The sequence below is a fragment of the Musca domestica genome, unplaced genomic scaffold (assembly GCF_030504385.1).
Source record: "Musca domestica strain aabys unplaced genomic scaffold, Musca_domestica.polishedcontigs.V.1.1 29, whole genome shotgun sequence".
Taxonomy (NCBI): Eukaryota; Metazoa; Arthropoda; class Insecta; order Diptera; family Muscidae; genus Musca; species Musca domestica.
The window spans coordinates 7420205-7433662 of NW_026712296.1; positions in this window are offsets into that span (position 1 = coordinate 7420205).

Consider the following 13458-nt stretch of genomic DNA (forward strand, 5'->3'; position numbering starts at 1 on the left):
GTGTTACAAACGGAATAAAAAACTTAATTATACCCTCCATACTATGGTGGAGGGTATAAACATGGGCCATGTCGGCCCACTTTCTACTTTAGTTCCTATATGAAACCCTGATTTCATTTTTACGTTTTTATCAAACGCAAACTTACATTTGCGCCTATTAAAATACACATAATTAAGCAATACATTTAATTAAAAATCGTTGTTCATCAATATCATTTATTTACATATGATGAACTTTAAAAGCTGATACATAAAAACACCACATAATCCGCAAGGACTTTTAATCTGACAGTTCATTGATTTAATTTGATAATTATAATGTAGTGTGTGGTGAGCACATTGGCAATTGTCGGGGGTATGTGATGAGCACTGACACCCCCCATATTATTGAATGTTTTTCTTATACGGCATCAGCATCATCCTCATCAACATCATTAAGAACACTAACGCTTAATCTTGCAGAATAGCGTCAACAAAGCCATTATCTTGAGCATCCTTTGCTTTCGCTAGTAGCTATTGTGTGCTGCTAGTGAATGGGGAAACGATACTTTGTTATAGTATGTGAGCCATATCTAAGGTAGTGGGGGGTAGAGGGTGGTAACGAATGTACCAGAGAAAGTGACAGCTGTAGCCTTGGCAACTTGTACAAAGGAACAACGACTGCAATGACAGACATCGCATTAATAATCATAATTTATGGCTCTAAGCGATAATTTTCCGCATGGAAATCTCAAAACGTTGAGTGTTGATGGCTTTCAATAACATGCCCATTGCGAATTTCCTAAAGCATTCTTAAAAAAAAAAAAACAAGTGTGAAAGATATTTACTTTGACCACAAATTGATTATGAAATAACTGGTTTATTATGGAAATATTTAAATTCTATCAAATAACCATAGAATACAATTTAGAATCCCGGATCAAGGTTTGAATATAACTCTCCTAGATATGCTTCACCGATTTAACTATATCATTGTCCCTCCAGTCTTATGATATCAAGGCTGTTCTTTATCGAGACTTTAAAATATCCTTTGGTAATTCTTATAAAAGGCAACAAGTAAAAGAGCTCCTAAATTCGACCGAGCTGAACTTTTAATACCCTCCAACCTATTTCGTATCTTAAAAATAAATGTCGTCAAGAAAATTAAAACGAATCAGTCGCATTGGACCTAAATAAATATGACATAAATATTGCGACGTGCCAGGTTATAAAAATAAATAAAAGTTTAAAATGGTGACCCTTTGTGAGAGAGGTACCAAAAGGAGTTCGCAGATATATACCATCTTCACAACAGATCTTGCGTTAGCAAAAATGTTTGAATTTGAAGAGAGTTGGATGCTTATTTCGCTTTCTTTGAACGTTTTGTTTTTCAAAATCTTGAGCTTTTTTTCGTTTTGTCTTTTCAAAATCTTGAGAGGTACCAGAAGAAATGATCAGATCCCTACCACCTTTATAAAAGATCTTGTGTTCGTAAAAATCGGATGGAATCGGATGTTAATTTCGTGTTCTATGAGCTTCATGGATATGCAAAATGTTGACCCTTTGTGGGGGTGGTATCAGGAGAAGTGGATCAATATATCCCATTTTCAGACCAAATCTTAGGTTAAAAAAATAATGTGATGTGTGAAATATTAAGAGTACCGGATGCTTATTTCGGAATTTATAATCATCTTGGTTATTCAAAACTTTGACCCTTTGGGGGGGGAGGTACCACTTTTATAGCAGATTATGTGTTGATAGATATATTGGTATGTGCCAAGTCTGATTGAAATCGCATGTTAATTTCGCGTTTTATGAGCTTCACGGATATTCAAAATTTGGACGCATTTTGGGGGTCGTACCAGAAAGAGTCTACCGATATATTCCATCCTTACACCAGACCTGAAGTTAATAAAAATATTGAAATGTGTTTAATTTGAAAACAATTGGACTGTTACATCACATTTTGTAAGAGTTTTAACTATTCAAAATTTTGACCCTTTGTGGGGTAGGTATTTGATGGAGTGGATCAATATTGTCCATTTTCGCACCTGACCTAGCTCTGATACAAATATTAGGATTTGAAACGTTAGAGCAAAATCGGATTATCTCTTCTCTTTGTGCAGAAAAATATTTTTTGACAATTTCCGAGAGGTACCAGGAGGAGTGGACCGATATTGCCCATCTCCGAACTCGATCTAAATTTGATAATATTATTACGATGTACAAGTTTGGACCAAATTGGTAACTCCCTTCGAGAGTTATCGTACGCAGCAGCCAGACAAATGGACGAACGGTAATCGCTAGATCGAAGGGAGCTACCGGTATGTATGGTCTATAAGAAGGCGTGGAGTTTCAAATACGAAATTTAAAACAATCTTGGGAGGTACCGACATATTGGACCCATGCGAAAATGTGGACCTGCATACTTACCTTTTCTTAGTAGGCTGTAGTACCCATTACGAACTTTAAATACCAAATTTGAAACATTTCTGATATATAATGTCTCTAAAATCATAAAAATCGAATATTGGGAGGTGTAGTTATATGGGGGCTATTTGTAGTCGTAGACCTGTATAACAAATTGTTGGTTTCAAATACGAAATATAAAAGAATTCCGGGGAATTTGTCGGTAAAATCATCAAAATTCCGATTACTTGGAGGTACAGTTATATGGGGGCTATACGAAAACGTTGACCGACAAGACCCATTAACGAACTTAACATGCCTACTGGCAAAATTTAAATGTTTGCCTTCTATATCAATTCGTTCGAAAGATAGCGTGATTACAACAGAAAGACAGACAGACACACAAACCGACAGACAGACGGACATCGCTAAGTACAGGGTGAGTTAAAAAAATTGCAACAAAGTCAAACTCCATAATTTTTAATTTTTTTTATTATTGAATGAAAGCAAAACCGTCACAAATACCATCAAATTTTAGAATAAGTTTGGTTTGTTCGAACTGGTCACCTTTGGCATAAATTATGACCTTCAAAGGGGCAATGAAACCGTCCCACGCTGTCTGAATGCTGCTCTGCGGTATTTTGGCCCATTTCCGGCGAAGCGCTTGCTTGACGTGATCGACACCTTGGTATTTTTTAGTGCCAACCCTGCTTTCCAAAATACTCCACACACAATAGTCCAACGGATTGGTATCTGGAGATTTTGGTGGCTATTGACTATTAAATTCTATAACGTAATGTTAGCATGATCCAACAAATGGCCTTAGTAATCTTTCTCAATTGAAAAGTAAATGAAATAAATTGTTGACTCATAGACACATACGAGTTTTATATTAACCACCTTTTGTGAAACATCATTTCGTGAAAATCTCACAAACAAATCTCAATATTTTTTATTTATGAATGTTTTGACCTTCGCTTAAATTAACAGCATTTATTAAGTAATCTGACAAAAAGTACTGATATAACGTGTAATCGAGAATGACAAACCCTAGGCAATTGAAGGCAATTAAATTAATTGTTTCTTCCAATTGTTTTAGGTTTTATCGTCTGGTCATTTCGTTTGCCTTGTCCATAAGGATGCTAAATGTTGAAAAGAATGTCGTCTGTTTTCGCATCCTTTTTGTTCATAAATTATTCATGAAATTGTTATTTCCTACCATTCATAGATTTGTATGGATTTCATTTCATTGAACTTTCTTCGGAAAACACACACAAAAGGAAAACTTTTGAGGTATATGTGCCTTTGCGGGATTACTTTTTCCAAGAATAAATGTCAGAAACCATTTCGTTTGTTCAGTACATACGGAATTATCAAGAGAAATATTGTTTTTCTCGTAATCTATGAATCAAATGCAATTTATATTTAATGCAACATCTGGCGCATAAAGTGTTGAAATACCTACCAACAGATAATTGGATGATAGCAAAATATATCTATTTTATCCATTCCAGCATTTCGTGTTAGGCCTTTTTAGTACTCAAAATACACAATTTGTTCAATTAGAAAAATCTTTTTTATCAAAACTTCACGCATCGTTATAAACTTTCAGACTTTCGAGGTTTTATATATTATTCAAGTTTTCCTTTTTCGGAAAGAATAATAGGAAAATGTTTACCTTTTATACCAAAAAAATCTTCAAACTCGTTCATTTTTAAGGTTAACCGAACAATGTATTAGTAGATTAGATTGAGATGATTTTTTCCAATTTTTTTTTTTTTTTTTGGCCCAAGGACGAATCCTATTGAAATTGGTGAGAATCGGTTCATATTTAGATATAGCCCCAAATGGCTATTATCAGTCCAAATGAACTGAATTTTGGCGCATCCGACCAAATTCATTTATGGTCATTGTCCACCATATATGTAATATCAGCCCAAATTGGATAGAATTTTTCCATTTGCTTGAATTTTTCCATTTGCTTAACTCTGTCCGGTTTATCTATTGCTCCAATAAATATTTTTTGAACTCCATGTTATTTGGTACTTGAGGTACAAAAGCCGCGGTCAAATTTGTTGAAATTCGATTTAGAGTTGGATATAGTTTCCAAATTATGACTACAATAAAGCCATGATACGAATTCAAATAAGGGTCATAGTTGGTATGATCTAATTCATATAAATTCCCAATACAAACTTTTTTGTAACGGGATTATAACCTAATACGCAATGGAGGTGTAGGGTATTATATAGTCGGCCCCGCTCGACTTTTGACCTTTCCTAGCTTGATTCGAATTTGGTGTTTGAGACTCGTTATTGATAACTACACACTGGAAAAAAGTTGTCAAAATAGGTTTGGTAACGGCGCCTTCCAATATTCGGTATTTTAAAAGCTTTCAACACTTTTTCAATAGAATTACCTGTAATTTAAAATGTGAAGTTCTTTATCTGTACGATAAAACAAGTAAGCGAAGGCTATAGCCGTGCGAGGTCGCCCATGTGATACCCTACAACACTACAATATGTAAGAAGCCCCTTTATGTCCAAATCCATTTTGGAAGATTTCGCTCCGCTCCGCTCACATATTACCCTTAGCATTTAGATCAGGGACATTTGCCCAATATATACGCATTCCCGCGTGATGTTAGTTGTTGTGGTCCATTTTACAGTTAAATATAATCCAATTGTCATCCGAAATGCTAGAACTCTTACCTGTCCTTTTTTGGATGTTGGTCGATTTCAACCCCTTAATATATTGTGGACATCTTTGAAAACAACGAAAATTTTCGTGAGGATCGGACGATAATTACAATCTGTATATAATAACCCAAATCTGTGTTGTACGACGAAAAAATATTTCAAAATATACACTTCAATATTATAAGTCAAATTGAAAAAAAATCGCATGCGATAAAAAATATGATATATGTCACAAAATACTACAAAATCTATATTAATATCATTATTGACATCTTTTTATGCAATGTTTTTAGATTTTATTCTTTTATGCCAAGACGGTATTCTGAATTGAATTTATCAAAATCCGTCCAGTCATTCTTAAGCATTCTAGCTAACATCCTCTTCTTTCGTATGTACACATTGTATATATTTAGCTATATATATCCAATATATTTACTATCGGAATCTACTTAACGATCAGAATTTACCCTTTCATGTATTAGTGATTTCGCCGGGATTAAAAATATTCGCGGTTTAATGGAAAATTTAACTTTTATGTAACACAAATGTTATGGTCTTTCACCCACTAAATATTAGCCGATGACCATAAAAATTGGAAGACTTCTGCCCAGCACTAAGCTCTAGCCCCATGCTAACTTCCGCGTCGATTGGTGTATAATTGCGGCCCGTAGAGCAAGTGCAAAATCAGGAAATGTTTCAGTTTTTGGTCCATTTCAACCCCTAAATATTATGCAATCATCTCCAAATATAATAGGGTTCTATTCTGACCCTATCCCCACCCCCCATTCTAAATGAAGATCAGGCCATAATTGCGACCTGTAGATTGATTACAAATTAACATGGACAGACGGACGGACGGACATGCATAGCTAGATCGACTCAGCTCGGTGAGATAGGAATATCCATACATACTTTCCTATGTGGGAAACCAATATTTCGAGGTGTTATATAATTTTTGGCCCAATCAAACTTATAATACCCCAACTCCAAGATAATAACATCTTGCATATATGGCATAAATATAGATTTATGAGTTTAAATGACTTCCCTTCACATTAGATCATCTTAAATGATGTATAGCCCTCGGCACTTTGAGACAAACATTTAAACGCTCTCTCACCAGTTTCTACATTGAAATGTAAATAATTTGTTAACAAGAATACTTTTACAAACGGACGGACATATCAAAATCAACTCTGAGCGTTAATCGCCATTTGAAGGAAAGCAATTAATAATTTGCTATTGGACGAATATTTCGAAATAACAAAAACACCTGTGGGGTGTTGGGTATAAATATACTTGTAGATTGTAATACCTACTTTTCTAAGTAACTGTAGTCTAAGGCAAAGCTGTTGTTGCTAAAAACATCCCTTTAAATCGTAGGTGTTACATTTATGTTGGTTTCTTGGTTTCTGTTAAAGTGTTTCAACAAATGTGACCTTTAGATGGGCCACAATATTGAAATGTCTTTGACAGCATTTATCCAACACTTAAGTAACAACCCACACATTTATGTATACGAATTCCTTTACATTGCATGCATTTGGACAGCTATCAACAATTTGTTTGATAAAGACCTTTTCCCACTATTAATAACTTTTAAATGTCAAAATTATTTAAAATAAAAAATATGATTTTGACGTTGAAACATTTAATTTTAAAATAAGTGAAAACATAAACCAGTACAGCTGTTCAAAAGCCACACTGTAAGTGTCATGATATGAAAATGTATAAAATTTGAGAATTGTTGACATTTCCATACTATGTACAATGTATTTCATAGCATTAATGGATCTTCCTATCTCGCCGAGCTAAGTCGATCTACCTCCATGTTAATTTGAAATGACGCTACAGGTCTATCCTAAAGAAATTTTGCACGGAGGTTGTGGATAGAACGGAAGCCTATTGCTTTTGTAGATTATCGCAAAACATTAAGGGGTTGTAATTGACCAAAAACAGAAAAATTTCCTGATTTTTCAGTTGCTCCACAAGTCACATAAATAGCTCAATAGGGATGAATTTACCATTTTGTTTGGGCATCGGACAATATTAAGCAGGAACAAGTAAAAAAGCAGTAAGTTCGGCCGGGCCGAACTTTGAATACCCTCCACCATTTGGAACGAATTAGAAAATTTTCAAAAAAAAAATAAAATCCATTAAAAATTCTTTTAAAATCTTTAAAATATATAATATAGGAAGGTGCCGATATGGGGATATACGATATTGTGGACCTATAAAGACAAATCGATGGCTGCGTGTGAAGTACTCACAAGGAACTCCTTGTGTGGATTTTCAGATAATTCCATTGGAAAAAGTGGCTAAAATCATCAAAATACGGAATATAGGGGAGTACCGTTATATGGGGGATATACGATATTGTGGACCTATATAGACAATTCTTTTTGAGGGGATAAAATGTCCACAAGGGACTCTTTTTGTGGAATTTCAGACAATTCCATTGAAAAATGTGGCTGAAATCATCAAAATACCGAATACAGTGGGGGTACCGTTATATGGGGGCTATACGATATTGTGGACCTATATAGATAATTCTCTGCCGAGGTATAAAGTACCCACAAGGAATTACTTACAGACAATTCCATTGACAAATGTGGCTAAAATCATCAAAATACCGAATATCGGGGGTACCGTTATATGGGAGCTATAGGATATCGTGTACCGATATAGCCCATCTTCGAACTTGACCTGCCTGCAGACAAAAGAGAGATCTGTGCAAAAATTTAGCTTTCTATCTTAATTCGTTTAGACTGTAGCGTGATTACAACAGACGGACAGACGGACGGACAGGGCTAAATCGTCTTAAAATTTTACGCTGATCAAGAATATATATTCTTTGTGGGGTCTACAATGTATATTTCGAGGTGTTACAAACGGAATGACGAACTTAATATACCCCCATACTTTTTTTGGTGGAGGGTATAAAAATATACTATAACTTTTATGTTAAATAATAAATCCAATAAAGAAAGGCTTAAAGACGGGCAGGGTCGATTTCATATATATATAATTAGTATAGCTATACATAACAAACAAACGCTTTTATGGAGAATTTATTAAAAATAAATCATAACAACCACCATTGCTTTTCAATGCATATTATGGATTTAAGGCAGTTATAATTTAAAATCGAAAGGACCTAATATATTTGAGTAATATCCTCATCTGAATCGATTTTTACTGAATTGGCTTAGGAATTTGTGTCTGAACTGATATTCATCAAAATCCATTCTATTTTAGCAGATATTACACTTCTTTGGCCCAATAAACGTGAAATCGGATGTAGATATATGTGGGAGCTGTATACAAATCTGAGCTGATCTCTATAAAATTTAGCGAAGTTATTTATTTGCTGTATCTGCTAGCTCATTTTAAGATCAATAAACTTGAAATCGGGAAAACATACAGGGTGAGATCAAAATTACAACAAAGTAAAGCGCCATACTTTTTAATTTTATTGAATAAAAGCAAAAAATGTCGGAAATAGCTTAAAATTTTAGAATACGTTTAGATTTGTTCGAATTGGTCACCTTTGGCACGAATTATGGCCTTTAAACGGATAATGAAACCGTCATACGCTTCCCGAATGTTTCTCTGCTGTATTTTGGTCCATTCCCGGCGAAGCGCTTGCTTGAGGTGATAGACATTTTGGTATTTTTTAGCGCCAACCTGCCAAAATATGCCAGACACAATAGTCCAACGCATTGGTATCCAGAGATTTTGGTGGTCATTATGCGCTGGAAATGAAGCGAGGTCCTAATTTTGTAACCATTCTTGGGTGGGGCGAGCTGAGTGCGATGATGCTGAGTCCTGGTGGAATGTCCAAGGCTTTAATACACCCTCCAGAATATTTTCGCAATAATATTCGGCATTAATTCTGATGCCACGTTCGATTTATACGAGCGGAGAGCGATCATCGGCTGTTATTGCGGCCCACACCATCACCATGGCCGGCGCTTATGATCTGGAGGCATATTTTCAGCTTACATTTTTGCGGTCTGAAGTTGGTTGTAGTTTTTTCATCTCGCCCTGTATTAAAGCCTTGGGCACGCAAAAATTTTGGCCGCAGGCCTTGGACATTCTAACAGGACTCAGCACTATCGCACTCAGCACGCACCACCCAAGAATGGTTACAAAATGAGGTTCCTCGCTTCATTTCCAGCTCACAATCAATCCGTTGGACTAGTTGTCTGGAGTATTTTGGAAAACAAGGTTGACACTAAAAAAATACCAAAATGTCGATCCCCTCAAGCAAGCGCTTAGCCGGGAATTGGCCAAAAAACCGCAGAGCAACATTCGGGCAGCGCCTGGCGGCTTTATTGGCCATTTGAAGGCCATAATTCGTGCCAAAGGTGACCAATTCGAAAAAATCTAAACTTATTCTAAAATTTGATGCTAATTCCGAAATTTTTTGATTTCATTCAATAAAGTTTGAAAAAAAAATTAAAAATGATTGCGTTTGACTTTGTTGTTATTTATCTCAACGTGTATATATAAAAGAAATTGATCTTAGTGACTTTGCTGATGTGCCAAACAACACTGGATGGATTTTGACAACTCTAGTCAATTCAGAACGGCCTCTTAACAATAAAGTATAAATTAAAAAAAAATAATTTTAATTAATTTAAATATTTATACCCTAAGCGTTATGACTAGATGGTGCATATATCGTTTGATACAGCCTCATCGAAATATCAGTTTTCTATTTTGGACCAAATCCGTTTCAGGACATTTGGAGGCGATCTAGCGTTGTCCATCTCTCTGGCTGACTGGCTGGCTGGTGCGCCCAAGGGATCATCGAATTTTGTGCAAAGTTTGCAAATTCCAATATTTGCATCGGTGCTAGTTCAGGTGCAAAAATGGACAACATCGGTCCACGCCATCAAGTACCTTCCCCACAAAGGGTCAAAATATTGAATATCCATGATGCTCATAAAACGCGAAATTAGCATTCGTTTCCATTCAGACTTATCACATCTCAATACTTGAATCAACACAAGATTTGTTATAAAGGTAGGATCATGTCATTTCTTCTAGTATCTCCCCAACATAGGGTTAACGATTTTGAAAAACAAGACGCTGAAAGAATTTATTTATTTATTAGGTCCGAAACGAAATATACAATATTGACCCATTCTTTCGGAATCTACCCCATAGAGGGTCAAAAATTTGAATAATCAAATCGAAGATTGGTTCAGGGTCTACATCTGTCGTCTAAACCGAGTAATACTTTTTAACTTGTTAGATTGACAATTATTTGAAAATTCCCTTTTCAATCCCTTCTTTTTTGTTTAATTTTTTCATGAAATCTTTCAAATATTAAATTTCAACCCACACACAATTAAGATATTTATTATGTACAAAATAAATAATTATGTATTTAATTAGATTTGAAACTGCCTTGTAGATAATCAGATTCCGATTTTTGATACAAAAGGCAACAAAGACCTATTTGTTGTAATATTCTCATAGCTCATATGCGTATACATATTATTTACAAGTAAAACAAATATATGTGATAGTGAAAATCATATCACGATAAGCAAACACAAAGGATATGAATTTGGGCAACAAAATTAATTTACATTCCCATACACTTTATGGCAGACAGAAGGATGTCCGTTGATAAAGAAGCATAAAAGGCACTCTCTGCCGTAAGTATTATTCTTTATTGTATTATATTAGGTTATTCCCGATGAAAACATGGTGAAACGCCAAAATACTTAAAATTAAGGGCAATACCAAAACTGGCACCACAAATGACATGTACTGGTGCCAACTGTATCTATTAACAATTCCGTATAACCTTCCGTTTCAGCTATTTTCTCCAAAGTCAAAACCCAACCTTCTTGTGGTTTGAGCTCAGAATAGCTCCCTGTTAATTATCATTAATTATGTATTTGTGTATTTGTTTGTGACATGTAGAAGGAAGCGATAAAGATCAATAGCTACATTTGAGGATCTTCATAGAATCACTTTCCGATTCGATGTATGCATGTCAGTTCGTCTTTCCGTCCGTCCGACCACCCATGTATTCTTGTGAACAAAATGCAGTTCGCACTTATTATCCCATTCAGATGTGAATTTTCCAAACAAAATTTGTTTGGCCCAAGGATAACCCCTATTGAAATTGGTGATAATCGGATCAGATTTAAATATAGATCCCATATAATTTCAACTGATTTCGGGTTAATTGTGTACCAAATGGCCAATATCAGTCCAAAAGTCCTAAATTTTGGTACATCCAACCGAATTCAGTCATGAAGCTGGTACATCGAATTCAGAGAAAATCGGTTCAGATATAGTTATAGCTCCCATATATAAGTTTCATCCGATTAGGTATTCGTAATATACACCCAAAAAAAATATGCTTGGTATCAGATACAGCTCTGCAATAAATGTATCAAATTTTGTCAAGATCGGTTCAGATTTGGATATAGCTCCAATATATGCCTAATCCGATTTCAAGTTTATTGTGCAAATAATACAATAAACTTGCTGGCTAATATCAGTCCAAATGGAGTGAATTTCGGGACGTACGTTTCCATTTTGTTGAACTCGATTCGATATATATTTTTATACCCTACACCACAAGGTAGTTAGGGTATTATGTCTTTTTGCATTTGTTTGTAACAGGCGAAAGGAAACGAAAAAGACCATTCCTTTTGATGATCTGCATAGAATCACATTCTCAGTCGATTTATGCATGTCCGTCCGTCTGTCCATGTATTTTTGTAAACAAAGTACAGTTCGCAATTACTGTCCCATCCAGATGAAATTTTGCACAAATCATTTGTTTGGCCCAAGGACGAACCCTATTGAAATTGGAGATAATCGGTCAAAATTTAGATATAGCTCCCATATATATCTTCGTCCGATTTGCCTTTTATTGTGCACCAAACGTGTAATATCAGCCGAATAGGCCTGAAAATAAGTATGTCAAATTTTATCGAAATCGGTTCAGATATAGCTATAGCTCCCCTATATATTGTTCATCCGATTTCTTATTTTTGTCCTTCGCAGCCGTAATATGCACTCTGTTACAACAATATTTCGGGAAATATATAAAATACAGCTCAGAAATATCTTTGCTAAATTTTATAGAGATCGGTTCAGATTTGGATATAGGTCCCATATATAACTTCGTTCGATTTACCTTTGATTGTGCACCAAACGTCTAATATTTGTCCAAATGGGATGGAATTGAGTCTAGAAGCTAGTATGTCAAATTTGGTGAAGATCGGTTCAGATATAGCTATAGCTCCCATATATAGTGTTCATCCGATTTGTTATATTTGTTACCCACAGCCGTAATATGCACTCCGTAACAACGATTTGCAGGGAATTATATCAACTACAACTCAGAAATATCTTTGCCAAATTTTATGGAGATCGGTTCCGATTTGAATATAGCTCCCATATATATCTTTATCCGATTTCAAATTAATTGTGCATCAAATGGGCAATACAAGTCCGAATTTATTTAGTCCTTTGAACTTTAAATTATAATTATAATCATAGCGTGTATGATTGAATTCTCCCATAAAAACTTTTAATTTTTATGTGGAGCTCTACTAAATTAGTAAAGTGGTATAGGGTATCACAAAGTCGGCCCCGCCCTACTTTAAGACTTTCTTTACTGGTTTTATACATCAAGTTTGTCATTCCGTTTTTAACACCTCGAAATATACACTTTAAAACCCACAGAGTATATATATATTCTTGATCACCAAAAAATTCTATGTCGATTTAGCGATCTATCCGTCTGTGGAAATCACTCTAGTTTTATAATTATACCCTCCACCTTGGTAAGGAGGGTATATTAACTTTGTCATTCCGTTTGTAACATCCTTAAATATTCGTCTTAGACCCCATAAAGTATATATATTCATAATCAGCATAAAATTCTAAGTCGATTTAACGATGTCCGTCTGTCTGTCTGTCCGTCTGTCTGTCTGTCCGTCTGTCTGTTGAAATCACGATACAGCCCACAGTATTTCACGTAGAGCGCCAAAATTTTGCAGAGCAATTCGCATTGTGTCTAGGATGGTTGGTATTGAAAATGAGATATATCGGTCCACGTTCTGGTATAGTCCCCATATAACGGTACCTCCCGATATTCGGTATTTTGATGATTTATGACACATTTTTTCACGGATTTGCTTGAAAATTGGTATTTGTAGGTCATAACGGGTCCCTGTGCGTGTGGCATGTATAGGTCCACGTTTTGGTATAGCCCCCATATAACGGTACCTCCCGATATTCGGTATTTTGATGGTTTTTGCCACATTTTTTCACTGATTTGTCTAAAAATTTGTATTTGTAGATTATAATGGGTCCTAGTTCGTGTGGC